A 16910-nucleotide genomic window follows, 5' to 3' on the forward strand; every position below is an offset into this window, starting at 1 on the left:
GTCAGTCACTTTCATTATTGTACCTGTTTTCTGTATCCTTTGAGACTATCTCTTTATACACAAGATTGTTAAGATGAAAAGTATTATCTTGTCTATACTTTGCCCTTTATGTTCTTTTTTTCTTTTTTCTATTTAACTTGAGGGGTGACAGATCTGGCTTTATTTGGTGAAGTTGAGAAGACTCAAGGAACCAGCAATGGGACACAGGGCTTCTAATGGGAACTGGTCTTTCAAAGCAAGGCAGCTTGGTTGGTTTTTGTTTTGTCCTTTTCCCAGGTGATTCCAAAATAAAACTAGAAGGCTCTAGGACCTTTGCAGTGGAAGTTTATTCTTCCAACTCTGGCTAGGCCTAAGGAAGACTGTTTCTGTTAGACCATTTCTTCTGGCACTATCTTGATCATTTGTTTTTTTTTCCCCCTGTTGTCTTTTAAAGCTCAAGCCTTCATAGCGTTTGACAGAGCTGACAGATTTAACTGTGACACAGCTAGGCAGAGGAGACCATTCCTCTTCAGCAAGTTCTGCTTCTCAGCCATCTTGGCTTTGTACCCAGAGGCATACCTGTGGCCTGACAGCTCTCTGATGTTGGTGTGCATCTGGGTACCCTGGTGAGCTCCAATAGTGGTTTCCGGTAGGTTAGGACAGGGATGGTTGTCGAACTTATCATGAACCAGCATCTGCAGTTTATGAAAGGTGCAATCTTCCTGTTTAAGCAAAGGATTTTGTTGTAGTTAAGATATTCAGTGTCTTCTACCACCTTGGTAGAGTCTCCAGCTTCCCAGGTACTATACGTCAAAATCTCACACATCTCACTCCTCATTGGGAGGAAAGTTTTCCTGTAGGCATCCTTGATGTCCTGGCGATAGGCGCAGGTGACCTCCATTTCATGAGGATCTCTTTTCTTCTGCATCATGCTTTTTATCTCTGGCAGGGGTGCACATGGATATAGAAGACTGCTTGGGGTGGCCGGGTACTGTGGAAGAGTGAGTTGCTTAATTTCATTATAGTGGCCCACACACTGCTTCCTGATGAGGCCCTGGTTGTATCCTGCCTCCAGAAAGACAAAGTCACTATAGATCGAGCACTCTAAGGTGGGCATCTGAGAGCACTACAGGAGGCAGCATGTATACAGCAAGTCAGGTGGTAGCTCTTGTCATCCTTTCTTTTGGGACAATCATAAAATTTCTCTAAGCTCTAACAGCCACTAAATTCTCCATTCAGGCTCCTTCCTTCACTTGTTGTGGCCCTTGAGTACTGTATCCCTGCTTCTGGAAAGTGTTTCGTGCCTAGTTTCTCTGTGATTTCCTTTGAGAGCTTTTTTTTTTCCCCCAAAAGTCTATGATCCTATCTACTGTTATCACTCTGCTGTGCTCATTCAGTATTTTGGTTGTCTTATCACTAACCATGAAGGGTAAACACCCATAACTCTGCTTGCACAGTGGCAAGGCCGGGCAGATGTGACCTGACAAGGTTCAGCACTCTCAAGGATACAGCTTTACATTCCGGTTGTAGCCCCCTCCCTTCTCCCATCCCAGTATCACTCCCTTCTCCCATCCCAACATCACCCTTCCCTCATCTACATCTTTCTCGCAGAAAATGGGAGACCCTCCTTACCCGGACACCCCAGCTCATCAAGTCACATCAAGTCTGAATTAATCCTCTTCCCCGGTAGCCTGGCAAGGCAGTTCCTTCAGGAGAAAGTGATCAAAAGCAGGCAGCAGAGTCTGTGCTAGAGACAGCCCCTGATCCCCTCACTAGTGGACCCACATGAAGCCTGAGATGCCCATTGGCTATATCTGTGCAGAGGACTAATATCCAGTCCATGCATGGTCCTCGCATGGTGCTTCAGACTCCACAAGCCCCTCTGGGTCCTGGTTAGCTGTCTCTGTTGATCTTCTTGTGAAGCTCTTGTCACCTCTAGGTCCTTTTTTCCTTCCCTGCACTTTTCCACTAGACTAACCTGTGTTTTGTACAATGTTTGCCTATGTGTCTCACCATCTGTTTTGAACCACTGCTGGGTGGAGCCTCTCAGTGAGATAACCTTGAACCAGGAAGATATACATGCAATATACTCATTTATAAGTGGAATTTAGCCATTTAGTACAGGATAAACTGTAGAGGAATGTTAATTCAGAACATGGCTGTTCTGGCAAGAGATTACATCTCAAGACCTTCTATGTATATGTGATCACATGCAGGGATCTTCTAGTTCTGTATGATCTGGCTGGAATACAAACATGCCTTTAACACAGAGGACAGAGGCAAATGGATCTGTGGTCAAGGCCAGCATGTTATAGAGCAAGTATCTAGTAAGGAAAATCTTAGGTCCTGGTGTGGTGGTACATGCCTTTGATCCCAAAGGAAGCTGAAGTTATTTTGTAGAAGGAAGCACCCATGTTTGAAAGTAATGCCTAAAAATGGGTGGCAGAACAGGTGAATAATCAGACAAGATTTGACAGACTAGGATACGTCCAACTCTCATGAGAAGAGAGAGGAAAGGGAAGCTACTTAAGAGGCAGTTCTACATAGAGAGAAGGCAGTTTTACCAAGATAGTAAAAGAGAGATAGGTTGCAGAGAGAGAGAGAAAACTCAGGTTAAGACAGAACAAGGCAGAAAATGAGAAGATTAGAGCAGATTGTTGAGTTAGTTTGAGGCCAGGCAGAGCAGCTCTGGGCAAGGAAGAAGTCATATTAAATAAGTCAGAGGGGAGAGGAATTTGAGCCAGAACAGATGAGTTGAACCAGCCAGCCCAGAGCTCACAAAGGACAAGTAAGGGTGAGCTTAATAAGCAGTAATTTCCAGAGTATAAAACATTCTAGAACTATATTATATGGAGGTTAGAACCTTCTGGAACTAAGCCTAGGTTAACAGAACTCCTGCAGTAAACCTCCAAGATAACAAATGAGCCAGGAAAATAAAATTACTTTTACAATAAGCATCTACAATGCACAGATCGAAAGACGATAAGTGACAAGGAGAACCCATGAGAGGATGCTTACATCTCACTCAGAAGAGGAAATAGAATAGACTGGGGTAGTGGTTGAAAGACGGAACAAAGTAGGAGAGGGTGCACAGAGAGAAATAAGGGTGTAGATCAGATCTGGGGAGAGTGCAGACTGGAGGACAGAAAGACCTGAAGAGAAAAGAGAAACTGTGGGTGAGAGCATCTTTGTGGTAAGCTGGAGACCTAAGTCAGAATAGGTCTGTGGGAGGATATGAAAGGGACAGTAGCAGAGATTCCTAGTAGCAACGGCCATGGAGATTGAAGAGGACACCTTATAACTAGATAAGACTGCTAGTAGCGGGGAAAGAACACCAATCTACCTACAAATTTTTGACCCAAGACTTACCTGCCTAAAAGAAGTGCAGTTTTCAAGAGAAAGCCTACATAACAGAGATTGAGGGGATATCCAGAAAATTCTTTGCCTAACCCAAGATCCATCCCATGGGAGAGAGCTAACCCCTGACACTATGAATGACACTCTGCTTTGCTCGCAGACAGGAGCCTATCAGAGTTGCCTTTGACATTCTTATCCACTATCAGCTTCTAGATTTACGAGAACCATACAAGGTAGATAGAAATTTATTCATTTGATTATGAATATGTAAGAGGACATGGGATTGTCTACATTTCTCCTAGTGCATATTACTGAGCTGAATCAGAACACCTGCCTAGAATGTGAAAGGGCAGATGTCTTTGGAGTCTCACAAGTGCTTAAAGAGCAAGGCACAAGTAACAAATGCTTCTGATATTGCTAACGCACTTGAAATTTTTGATACTGTGGTCAAGATTCTGTCCATCCATTTACCTTAGAGCTTGCATATGATTTCTTTATTGTATTTCATGGTACTTTTTTGTTTATTTGGAGCCTATATAAGCATTAATACTATGTGTTGGAGGTTTGTCTTATGTATTTTGATGCTAATTTCTGCTTGTTCTCTCTGTGACCCACCTTGCACCTTGCTTAAGAGCCTAACCTGTTTGACCAACAAAAGGCCATCACACCTCAGCATAGCAATTGATATAGGTGTGAAAAAAAGTTCCCCAACTTTGAGGAGAGAGAATCTTGGGAGGAGGAGAGACCTGAGGAGAAGAGAAGAGAAGAAAGATGCACATATGGGTTAAGTGGAGGAGAAGTATGTGGCCAGCGTGGATGGAGACTTGGCCCAGACGATGATAATTAGCAACTATTTGGAATTATGGATGGGAGGTAGCTCAATAGAAATTATTAGAGCAGATGTCATGGGATTGAGGCAGGTATCCCATACCTGGCCCAGTATGGCATGTAGTTTAGGGGATTAATATCTTCCCGTCCCCAGGTTAACTAAGACTATTTTAAAATATAACAGATGTCTGTGTTTTGACTGATTACTAGCGGGTTAGAAAATACTGCTGTATTAATAATTATAGGCCTGGTAATAAACGTTATTAGTCCATATTGATAAATTAACCACAATAACTATGGATTTTTAAATATCCATATGGGTTTTGGTCGATATTGTCCTCATATTCATTCTGCTACAACATCATCTTTACTGTTCACAAATATTTGCATTCCCTAATATGTTTTCAAATAGTTTGGAAATTTCCACAAAAAAAAAAATCTGTTAGCGGTGATGGTCATGAATCCTAGGATCATTTAGTAGGAAGTAAAAATTAATATATGGAAGTTTAAAACCAATAAATACACTGGCCTGTTTCTTTGGGAGTTTAAATGTCCCCACTATGTTTTATTTTGCTTTATAAAACGTCTTTCATAACTTTTATTATGTTAATTCTTAAGTAATTTTAATAGTCATTTATATAATTTTCTATTTCTTATGCTGTTTCCATAAATAGCTTGTTTCTACTACATTGGGCTTGTTTGTAATGAATTGCCTTTGCTGACTATAATCCATGAGAGACTAGTAGAATTCACCTGTGAATTGCACAACTGGGTCACTATACCTAATAATTCTTGGAGTTCCAACTAAAATACTGGGAATTTAATTTAGGCCTCTCCCCAGTCTATGGTTCTAAATTCTGCTCTCTATATCATCAGAAATCATATTCATATCAAAGACCACTTTCTCATGGGGAAACAGGACTTATAAAGACTCAGCCTCACAAAACCACTTGTACAGCACATACGGACCTGAAGACCAAAGGCTCACAGTACCTATACTTTTAATGACTTCAGCTACAAGTTAAGGTCCCGTAACCCCTTCCTTGACTTCCACCCTAAAACTGAGGTATTGCTTTAATTGCTACTCATTTCTTAAAAAGAACACCATAAAAGGTGCCAGTGAAGAACTGACTGAAGATAAACACACATGAGAATTGAAAAGTGCTGAGCAGGGACATTTCTTTGCCCAGGGAGTTGGATGGGCCACTCCCTCCAAAAATGAATGCCTTCACCAACATTTCCATGTGGGGATTTGAGGCAAACTACCATTACTTAGTAATAATCGGCTAAATCACTGTTCATAAGTATTCAATTCAGAATCTAGTCCCACTGCTCTACATAGAGTTCTGAAGTGAGGGTAAAATCTACGTGTTAAATACTCCTAGGTTTTATACCCATTCTCAAACAGTCTATCCTTTTTATTATCATATCATCATGCACTGTCTTTTGTTTGAACAAATAGACGTTCAGTTTAGTGTGTGGTATAAGACTTTATGCGATATAAGTAAAGCATTATGGGTTTACCAATCTTCATGCATTTCCCGATAGCTCTCTAGAAATACTAATCACCAACTTATTCTTTGTAACCCTAATTTTTTCAGTTATTACACTATACCATCGTTATCATATATTCTTGTGTAAAACCAGAAATAAAAGGGTTTTTTTCTTGTAAGTTTGAAGTAGTAAAATTAAGTTCACCATGTGGTTACAAAAGCTTGGATGCCAGAAGAAAAGCATACCTTTAAATGGAAGAAGAGCTCTGTAACTCCAACCATGGGAACAGATTCCTTATTTCACATTAACAAGATACTGTAAATATTGAAGATAATGGGTTATATTTAGTATTGAACTTATTGATTTTTTTCATCATATGTTCTTATAAGCAACCTATTATGATAGGCATTATATGGTGTTATTAATGGCATGAACTCTGGTGCCCCATATTTGACCACCTCCCCTTGGTGGGCAGGCCTGATGGCACTCAAAGAAAGAATAAGCAGGCTACCAAGATTAGACTTGATAACCTATGACCATACAGTAGAGGAGGAGCTCACCCTTGGTCTTAGGCCTAGGGTAGGGGAATAAAATGAAAGCGGGAGGGAGGAATGAACAGGAGGATACAAGTGAATGGGATAACACTTTAATGTTAATCTGAATAAATTAATTAAATTATAGAAAAAGAAAATTATATGTTCAAGATAAGTTTTATTTACTACCATGAAATAAAGTCCAATATTGTTGTAACACGTGTTTACAAAATTTAATAAAAATAACAATACTATAATCACAGTCCAGGGTATACAGTTGTCTTTATGTCAACTCTAATCTATATTTGCCTGTAATTTTTACTCACTGAATTAGTTAACATGAACTATAGGATCTTCAAATTATTAAATTTTATATTATATATAACATAATATAAAAAATTATATTATATACAATATTACTATATATACATATTAGCTCAGGATCTACAAAAATCAGTGTATGATAAGTGATAAAACCATTATCTAGAAAGACATTAAAATGAGTGAAAAGGCAAATAAGAAAGAAAAAAAAAACCAAAGAATAATAACTAAGTTGGCTGAATACCAGTCTCAATGACACACAGGTTGTAATTTCTTCATTCAACCTCTCAGCGCACCGGGCAACTCCAAAAGAACTAAACTGAGTAACTCCCTGAGCAACGTTGATTGTGGTTTACAGCAGGAGTCAGCCTTGTGCTCCTCATGTATTAGTTGGCCTCCCCACTTGTCAGTATTTGTCCTGTTGGAGATACATTTTAACTTCCTGAACCAAGACATTGACATCCTTGTCATTTTTTCAAGAAGCCACACACATTCCTCATATTTTCTCTGCTTCAAGATGTGATGTCTGAGCTAATCTGAAAGTGACAGGCAAAGCAAGCAGCGGGGTGTCTGTAGCTAGACACTGGCATTGGCGGAACTTCACGGTAGCCACCTGGGAGATCTGTCTGGACTGAGCTGGAAAGCACCCAGTGGTGTTAATAGAATGGGTGGACAGGCGCTTTGGCCATATAGAACCTCACAGCAGAACAACAAGATGGAAACTAACCAAACAGAAATGCTTTTTCTCCTAATCTAATTCCATTGAAGTATTCATTGCACATGAATTTTTTATTTCATGAAACATACATGTTTCCCAAAACTACATATTATCATTGTGAAGTCGGGAGAGTTGAAAGTGGCAAATTGGAATCTTCCCTGCTTTCTCTGGGACCATGCCTTTTAGAATTTGACCATTTGATGAAAATTACTTTTTAGTTTTGCAAATGCAAGCTAATAAAATTCACATCAATAAATACTGTCTGTATGCAAATTGCTCTGCTCTGCAGTCGATTCCCTAAGCTTCACAAATATAGCAAGAATGAAATGACACTGTCAGTCTCCTCACTTTTTAATCATTTTATAAAATCAGATTAGAGGCTGTCAAAGCTGCTGACTCATATAACTTTTGAATTCAATATGTTTTTAAACTTTCTCTTAGCATATATTATCTGTCAGATTTAATCAACTAAGAAATTATCTCATCAGCTCCATGCATAGCATTCTGTTCAGGAAGATGCAGTTTTTCTATTTATGATGCTGTTATTATTTGGCTCTAAAGAACTCTATATTGATAATTCTAACTCAATACACTGTAAAAAAAAATATAAAACATCAAAAAGTACAAAAACTTCAAAAGATATGTAAACACTGAGTACATTCTTTGAACCCCTTTTTCTCTCACTTTCTCTAGCTTTTCTCTTTATTACCATTTTTGTCATTCACACTTTTCTCTTTTATACTTAAAAGAAGTAATCTTTTTACTAATTCCTATGAAAAAATAATGTTTTCAAATTTAAGTTAGTATGAGAGTGATAATCATTTTCTTCAAAGGATGTAGATAAAAATTTTTTCAAGACGAAACTTGAGATACGTTTACTAAAAGAAGAAAAAGAAAATTAAATAAAAATGTTTCTGACTTAATTCCGTTTCGGCAAATTGGAATGGTTATAAAGTTTGATAGGATTAATTTGGATTCATTTAGCCAGAGAATATTAAAACATAGACCAAATGTATGATATAAACACATTATAAAAACAAAGCTTCTCTTCAGATAAGCTTCAGATAAAAGTAAAATCAGATATTAAATGTAATCTAAACACATATTTTTCTAGCTGAGATATTTTAACTGAAACTGTTCTTAACTTCTTTTTTTAAACACATTTTTATTGAAAAATAAAATAATTCATATTACATCTCAATTTCTATCCCATCCCATGCATCCTCCCATTCCTCCCTCCCTCCCACTTTCACCCCAATACCCCTTCCCTATGACTGTGACTGAGGGGGACCTTCTCCCCCTGAATATGGTGCTAGGGTATCAAGTCTCTTCTTGGTAGTCCACTATCCTTCCTCCGAGTGCCATTGGGCCTCCCCCACAAAGGGACATGGCCAAATATGGGGCACCAGAGATCCTGTGAAAGTCAGTCCCCAGTCTCCATTTAACTGTGGAGAATGTTCTGTCCCTTGGCTACATCTGGGTAGGGGTTTGATGATGACTGCACGTTTTGTCCTTGGTTGGTGCCTTAGATCAAGCAGAACCCTTGGGCTCAGATCCCACTTTCCTGGTAGGTGCAGACTTTCATGGGACCTGCACCTTGGGCTAGTGTCCAGTTATAAGTGAGTATATACCATTTGAGTCTTTCTGCTTCTGGGTTAGCTCACTCACTATGATCATTTCTAGTTCAATCCATTTGTCCACAAATTTTGGGAATTCCTTGTTTTTAATAGCTGAGTAGTATTCCATAGTGTAAATGTACCACAGTTTCTTTATCCATTCTTCTACTGAGGGACACTTAGACTGTTTCCATGTTCTGGCTATTATGAATAAGGCTGCTATGAACATGGTTGAGCAAATTTTCTTGTGTGCTGGAGCATCTTCTGGGTATATTCCTAGGAGTGGAATAGCTGGGTCTTGAGGAAGCCCTATTCCCAGTTTTCTGAGATAGCACCAGATAGATTTCCTTCTTAATTCTTTGCATAAAGCAGAACTCAGCAAGCTATACTGCTGAGCATCTTGACAGTTAGAAATTTCTCTTATTTCACAAAGAAACTTAGCAAAGCATATGATATATGACACATTGGAACATCCAGGCATTCAGATCTTAAAAGGAGCCAAAATTAGTAATAAAGAGTAAAAAACACAATTTTAGAATAAATTCAAAGGAGAATCACCAGGGATAAATACTGGTTTCCTAATACAAGTCATGAAATACAAATGAAAGATTTTCTAGGGTCCATGTTATTATTTAATTTAAATTATTTTTTCTTTTTCTTTTTTCTTTTAATAACTTAAGTACTTCATCTCTCCAACCCCCTCCAAGAAACATTTCCATTATCTCCAGTTGATTTGTTTCAAATTCATGGCCTCTTTTTCTTCAATTTTTGTTGTTGTTGGTGTTGGTGGTGGTGGTGGTGCTGTGAGTGTGTGAAACTAAATACATAAATACACAGCTTTTTTTTCTATGAGTGTTTGAATGTTTATGTGTGCACAGCATGTAAGCCTATAGAAGATCATGTTAGATTTCCTCTAACTGGAGTTGCAGATGATTGAGACCCGTTATTTGGGGTATTAGGAACTGAACCTGGGTGTGTGCAAGAGGAAGAGGTGATTTTGATGGCTGAGATAACTCCAGCCTCCAGATTTTCTAGGTTTTAAATGTTAAAATCCACATTTACAGGAGCTGAAAAATCCAACTAGTCCAGTTGCCATGGAACTTATGAAGTATTTATTGAAAAAAATCATTTAAGTAATTCAGATCATTTAGAAAATAATTTCTAAATTAGAGAAATTTTATGAATACTGGATTTTTCATCATTTTACCCCCTTCTCCTCCTACAATTCCTCAAATTCATAGCCTTTTCTTTAATCATTATTTTTACAAATTCTCTCCCTCCCTCCCTCCCTCTCTCCCTCTCTCTATCTTCCTCTCCCATTCCCTCCCTCCCTCCCTTCCTTCCTCCCTCCTGTGTGTGTGTGTGTGTTGAACTTCCCTTATCCATTTTAATATTAATGTCAATTAGTGTCATTATGCAAGTGTTTTTTTTTTATAGAATCCCTGTCATGGCTGGAAGACATTGTCTTAAAATAGGCATTCTGATCTGATTCTCTGGCTCTTAACCTCACCATCACCACCCACACACACCAGCCCCACCCAAGCTTTTTCTTTTTCTTTTTCTGCAACTGTAATTTTATTTTCTTTTGTGAAAATAAACTGGGAGTTTAAATTGCTCCAAAAACCATAAAAACCAAATGAATACACACAGAAGAAGCTTTGTGAGGTGGTATAGGGAGGGGCAGAGGGTCGTAGAATGGCTGCAGATTGTACTAGCACAGACCGAGGCAACAGGAGCCAGACAGTGGGGACTGGGTCCTACCTGCCACTCTGAGACTAGCAAGTGGGAAAACTCAAAATGGCAACAGAGAGGAGCACATATATTTTGGAGGCAATGGCAGGCATCTTGAGTCCCTTTAAAGGTGTGTAAATTGTAATTGAAGCAACTGGAGTTAAGTGCCCAATGACCATTTATTCTCTGTATTTTGATCAGTGTTGGATCTCCATATCAGCCCCTATTTGCTGTGCATACCAACTTCTTTGATGAAGGATGAGACTCACTTTTTTGTTGACTATGAGAACAAGTGTTTAGAATAAGTATATGGAAATTAAATTGCTTTAAAAATGGCCAAAGTAATTTTTACTCTAGGGTCTATGATGTCTCAAGTCGTAGGTAATACTCTACCTCCCACTGTAAGTTCCCTCTTATTGAGAAGTAATTAAATCCAATTAAAAGGCTATTGTTTACCTCCAAAGTAAAAGTGCCACTAGTGTATTATTTGGAAAGGGTACCTCGCCAGGCCAGCCACTCTGGTTTATAGTATTTACTAATTTCTCCTTTCCTCTGCCTGTTGACACAGCACCTTCTGATACTATGGAAGCTAGTCCACAGGGACAAGCCTTCCAGGTCATCTCAAGTTCCATTCCTTCAAGTTCTGAGTTAGCAGTTCATGGTTTTTCAGTAATAGTGTCTTACTGTATACACACACACACACACACACACACACACACACACACACACACACACAAAGAGAGAGAGAGAGAGAGAGAGAGAGAGAGAGAGAGAGACAGAGAGAGAGAGACAGAGACAGACAGAGACAGAGACAGAGACAGAGACAGAGACAGAGACAGAGAGAGTTTTACTAATCAACTAAATCAGCTTAGTGATTTGTAATACATGCCTATGATTGGTTAGTTGTAATTGTCAACTTGGTGCAATTAAGGACCTTCAGGGAAGGATGCCGGGAGTATCAATAATGAGTTACCTAGATTGACCTTGGGCAACCTATAGAGGATTACATTGATCATGTTAAATTGCAGTAGAAAGATATGCCCACTGTAGGTAGCACAATTCCTTGGGTCGGGGATTTATAAGTTGTATAAAAGAGAGAAACTCAAGCTAGCACAAGTATGTGTACAATAAGCCACCCTTTTCTGCACACAGGGCTGTTTCATCAAGTTGTCACCTAAATACTCCATTTCATCCTTAAGTTTTATATGTAATAGTGTTTATCACAGCAACAGGAAGACATTGAGATAATAGTTAATACAGATTTTTGCCACAGAAGCATTGAAACCAGGCATAGATATACATGCTTGTAATCTTATTCTCATGAGACTGATTTGAAGGAATTATTGTAACATAGTGAACTACAGGCCAGCAAGGACTACATAGTGAGACTCAAGGAAACAAAAAATATTAGTAGATTTTTACTCACTAAATTATATAATGTGCCTTTGATATATGAATAGATTTTGATTATGTAAGAAATGCTAATTGACTAAATTATACTGATCATTACTGTATAATGTAAATAGAAATGTAAATAAAGATTGGGGTCCTCCATTTCCTCCCCCTACCCTATCTCTCTGCTTGTGACTCCATCATTCCATCTCTTTATTTTCTCCTTTCTGTTCTTTTCCCTTTATTTTTACTCTGTGTCCATTTCTGTCTACCTCCAGTCTTAGAAATACAAGGCAAACCCTCTCCACTGTTCCATAGCTCCAGCCAATCATAGCTCACAATGATGTGTCTTAGGTGGATATTCTTACTTTTTTTTCCCCACATAGTACTAGTATGGTAAATGATAGATATTTATTAGCTAATGAACTCCGTTAGATCCTTTAGCACCATGACTGTAGTTATGTATGATTGATTGTAGTGGATCCCAGATAATAACAGCAGTCCATTTTTTCATGACATTAGAGTATTTAACCTTTATTTTATTTTTTTAAGAAGGTGAAAAATTTACAAAGATAAAACCATTACCTATGAAAACATATAACCATTAAGGGTATGGACGTTTGAGTTCCCTTCTTCCCACTATTGGAACAGAATATCTAAGACTGAGTGATTTGGAGACTAGGGAGCTTTATTTAGCTCAGAGACAGAGCTCTGCAGATTGGATGTCCAAGGTCAAGTAGGAACATCTATTTGTCTTTTGGCAAAGGCCTCATGATGGTAAAGGAGGTGGACATGGGTGAAGCAATCACAGACAAGAAGGAGGTGACAGAATGACAAATGCTCTGTACTTGCTGTATATTTCAATCTTGTGCCAATAATCCATTACTCCAGAGGAAGAATATTATATTGGTACTCCATGACTGCTCTGTTCCCATTATCCAAATAATGTCCATATACACACCGAGTCCTAAATTCTATAAAGGAACTAAATCTCAAGATGAGTTGTGTTGGAAACAGACAGTATACAAACAACAGCATGATATGGCTGTGGACAACTGTGCACCCAACGAGCCTGGGCATGATCTGCCTATATCCTATAGCCTGTTTAGTCTGTGGTTATGAGATAACAAATAAGAAGTTAAATAACATAACTCCAAATTTTCATTTTATCTTTACAGCTCAAAATGATAAAGGAAATACCCAAGAAAGCCAAAATAGAAGTTTGGATTAATTTCTTTTTTTTTTGTTATTAGCTCAGTGTAAGTCATAGGAAAGAAAACCAGTTGAATTTAGTGTCCATTAGAACAATGATATCATACCTTCAATGAAATGGTTTTTCTCTCAATAATTGCATAGAGAAATGAAATTGAACATACGTTTAAAGAATTTTAATATTGGATAAAGCTTTGTATGTGTTTACTTTACTTCAAAGAAGGGGCCACACTATGTCTAACAGGTTAAAAATTGCTAATGAATTATATATGTAAAATTATTGTCATGTTTTATATAATGCTTATTTTTATTGAACTATTCCCCAACTGGCACACAATTTTCCACTCTGTGAATTCTAACTTTAATCGGTAGATGACAAATGTCCAACATGTTTAATGTTATTTGAGCATTCACCCATCTGGAGTTTTCTCATGGCGGCATCAACTCTAAGTTACAGTATACTGAAAATATTTTGAAAGGAGGGGGAAAAAAAGCTTTCATTCTTCCAAAATTAAAAAAAAAAGATAATTAGCTGAGACAACAGATTTAGACCACAGAAAAATCAATGAAAATGCTACCTGATGGCTGCCCTGTTGACCCCCATTTCTAGCCCCAGAATTTAGGAGGCAGAGGCAGGAGGTCTGCAATCTGGAAGGCAGCCTGGTCCATGGAGGGAGGTTCCTTGTCAAAACAAGGAGGACAAAGAAAAACAATGCTACATTGTACAAGCACAGGTTTTCAACCACACCACCCAGCTCCCTGACCAAGCAGTTATATTCTAGCACAGAATAATTTGCATACAATTTTTGCAAATGAGACTTTTCTCATATTCCTTCTCTTTCCTACCCACGGTCTTCCAGCAGATGCCAAATTAGGCTAATCTCTATACTTTGCCTGGATTTATTTTTTTGGACTACATTATGGACTAATATAACATCCAGAAGGGAGGGTCAGTGTCCAGTCAACAATGAAGTAGTCCAGCACATCAAAAAATCAAATGTTAAATTAGCCAAATGGTGTATCTTACCCTTAGGTATTTGAGTAAAGAAGCTCAGCTCTGCAATTTGTTTTTGAAGGTGCAAAAAGAACAGATCTGAGCGGCAAGTCACAAGGACTTTTTAATATACACATATGGAACATGTTTTTAAATTGCCATTCAGAAGTATTTTTAAATTATACTGTTAAATGCTTAAATTTATTCTGACTGGATCATACTAGAGGTTAATTTCAAATTGTATTAATTAAATATAAATCAAATGGGTTTTGGATGTGTCCTCTCCAACACTGTGAAGTCAGGCAATAATCAAGTTATGAGGAATAAAGAATTTGTCCCTCATCACTTCATCATCATCACAGGATCAAACTCATATGCATTCCATTGACAATATTCAATTTCCACCCCTACACATGGATATTAGGTACATAGTCTTTAATGTCATAGATGAAAATTTAAAGTCTACTTTTAAAAAATTGTCTTTGAGATTTACAAACAAAAATTTTCATATTAGTGATCCAAGAATTTATGATTTGTCTACTTACAGTGAAAGGAGAATATAACATACAATTTTATGCATAATGTCTATCAAGTAAATTCTCTCAGGTACAGTTTATACATAAAGGAAAATGTTTTGTTGCGGGCACTCTGGTGATGATAGTTGATGGGGTGGAAGGTCCGACAGTAGCCTGCAGAAAGCATGGATCTAGCCCATGAGGAGATTGTGTCTCTGAAGCCACCATGCAATTGCACTGATCAATAGACACCTCCGAACTAGAAGGGGGAGCTTGGACAGATAACACTTCAGTTCTGGTAGTGATAGCAAAGCACGAACTGCCATGTTCACAACGGCTTCTCCACTTCAGAAAATAACACCAGGACCTGTGTGTCAGGGCAAGGTTTCAGCAGCACATTGACTGCAGAGGCCTGGAAAGGTCTGTATCTCATTTCCAGATAGGCTAACAGTTAGTGCGGGTATCTTGCCATCAGATTTCAAAGTCTCTGAAACATAAGATAATGACAGTGTAGAGTCTGACAACCAAGAAAATACACAGATTTGGAGAAGCGGCCATACCAATGATGGGTTCATGAAAGTACTCCATAAGCCGACTCAACATGGATTTTGTCCACAGCAGTGGTGCTCAACATTCCTAATGCTGTGACCATTTAATACAGTTCCTCATGTATAAAATTAATTTTGTTGCTACTCCATAACTGTAATTTTACTATTCCCATGAAACTATAAATATCTCGATATGCAAGATATCTGATATGTGACCCCAATGAAGGGTCATTCACTTGCTTCCAAGGGGTGCTGGCCCCCATTTTGAGAAACTGCTGATCCATTGGCTCCTAATGATGGTGTCTTTGTTGTTGCTGTCAGCATCATCAGCTGGTGAAGTTGCAGTGGCCACATTTGTATTTTTGGGACCAAGTGAAGGAGGCAAAGAGGATTATAGAGGCCACAGAGAAGAAGTGGCCTGGCATTCTCTTTATTTTCATTTCCTTGCCCTGAATTTAACACTGAAACACTGGAGATAATGAGTGAGAATACTGAAAATATACTTTCTTAGCTGCAAGGATAGTTCACATGGTAAAACGCTGCTGTAAAGGATGAAGACTTGAATTTAGGTCCACTGGAGTGGTGGTGTGTGTCTGTAATCCGAATCCTGGGAAAGAAGGAACAGACTTGATGGTCAGGTCAAAGGGACAAAAGATGGATAATTTGCCCAGGGTTTTATATTTTATTTAGCCTCTGTTGAGTGCCTGATGGCATGCTAGCATTGGTCCTCTTCTTGGATTTAATTAGCACAATGATAAAAAAAATTTGTATTTTAACACCTTTCTGTGCATAATAAAATTTGGGGTAGATTATATTTTCGTATGATATCTTATGGCCCATTTCAACACAAATTATGGGTATGTTGCTTAATAAAAAGACATTATGTTTACATGGACAAATCTCAAGGACAGTTTGTTGATAAAAGACAAACGAGGATATGGCTTATTTTTAAAAATCTTCACACCCTCTGTCCTAACCTGGCCTGCAGTCACAGGTTTAGACTATCAAACAATGTGATTCCGTTCTCGTCAGACAGATGGTAGGCGTGGGAACTAAATTGAACTTGTAGTGATCTATGTAGGTATGCTCCACAACCGAACTTTCAAAAAGGAGTATGTAAAGGCAGTTCCCAGAATTGCAACAACATTTTAATTTAAATTTTGATAAAAAAGATTTTCAGAAATGAAACTGAAAAAAATGTGAAAGAAAATGAGAAGACAACATTTTATTTATTTTTCTTTAGGGAGGGGAGATGTGGTGGGATGGCAGGTGGCCAAAATATTTCTATATATCAAGGCACAATTCTTCTGTCTTAGCCTTCCAAATGCTAGGATCATCAGCATGTACAGCCATGCAGGGGTCAGAAACAAACTTTATTGAAAGCAATTTTAAAATAACTATAAAACACTTAAAAATAAAAGCTTAATATTTAAATTATTTGCCAAAATATGACAAGATGAAAGAAAAAAGTTATTGCTGTGTCTTAGATTTTGTAGAAATGGGGCACCGTTAGTAACACAATCCAATAACAAAATGTGTGTAAGAAAGGCAACCGATTGGATCTGGGTCTTTCGGTCCTCCTCAAACTAAGGCACCAGCCAAGAAGAATATAGGCAGTAAACTTTGAACCCCTACCAAGACCTAGCCGATGAACAGGATATTCTCCACCGTT

General features: G+C 38.1%; 1 pseudogene across 1 annotated transcript; it reads right to left on the bottom strand.

The window, feature by feature from the left end:
• Positions 1–434: 434 nt before the first annotated feature.
• Positions 435–5702, bottom strand: LOC311606522 (NADH dehydrogenase [ubiquinone] 1 alpha subcomplex subunit 10, mitochondrial-like; annotated as a pseudogene). The gene is made up of 3 exons: positions 5689–5702; positions 3349–3352; positions 435–1311 (listed from the first exon to the last, which is right to left on the bottom strand). The product of its transcript is annotated as an NADH dehydrogenase [ubiquinone] 1 alpha subcomplex subunit 10, mitochondrial-like (transcript).
• Positions 5703–16910: the final 11208 nt, after the last annotated feature.

The sequence above is a fragment of the Acomys minous genome (genome assembly GCF_964271855.1).
Source record: "Acomys minous genome assembly, chromosome: 10".
Taxonomy (NCBI): domain Eukaryota; kingdom Metazoa; phylum Chordata; class Mammalia; order Rodentia; family Muridae; genus Acomys; species Acomys minous.